Here is a 391-nt window from a genome sequence, read left to right on the forward strand (position 1 = left end):
ATTGTTTTTTGGCTTTTTGGCTGAAATCGAGTGTAATATATGTTTTTATCAGTTTAGGATCTGATAGATTGTTTATCTGAAGGTGATATATGAAGTGAGATTTTGAAGCCTGGAGATGGATTAGGAGCTGTCTCTTTCCTGTTCTAGCATTGATCTGTTACTGCAATATCTTCACAAACGATGCAGGAACGATATTTCTTGTTCCACATCCTGTTCTGAATCTGGCTGGCTTCAATTTTTCTGGTAGATTCTTGTTGATGGATGGCTTACTCCCCGTCCCGCCCCCCACCCCCCGGCTTTTGAATGATCTTCAGCAAACAATAGGGCTTCAAGAGTTAATGGAATACAAGGAAGTTGTTTACCTGTGTTTTATTGTTTATGCAAAGGCATT

At 39.6% G+C, this 391-nt stretch overlaps 1 non-coding gene across 1 annotated transcript; it reads left to right on the forward strand.

Annotated features, from left to right (window-relative positions):
- Positions 1–191, forward strand: LOC111820182 (U2 spliceosomal RNA). Its single transcript, XR_002823725.1, has one exon. It is a non-coding gene; the product is annotated as a U2 spliceosomal RNA (small nuclear RNA).
- The last annotated feature ends 200 nt before the right edge of the window (positions 192–391 follow it).

This window comes from Trichechus manatus, unplaced genomic scaffold (genome assembly GCF_000243295.1).
Source record: "Trichechus manatus latirostris isolate Lorelei unplaced genomic scaffold, TriManLat1.0 scaffold00028, whole genome shotgun sequence".
Taxonomy (NCBI): Eukaryota; Metazoa; Chordata; class Mammalia; order Sirenia; family Trichechidae; genus Trichechus; species Trichechus manatus.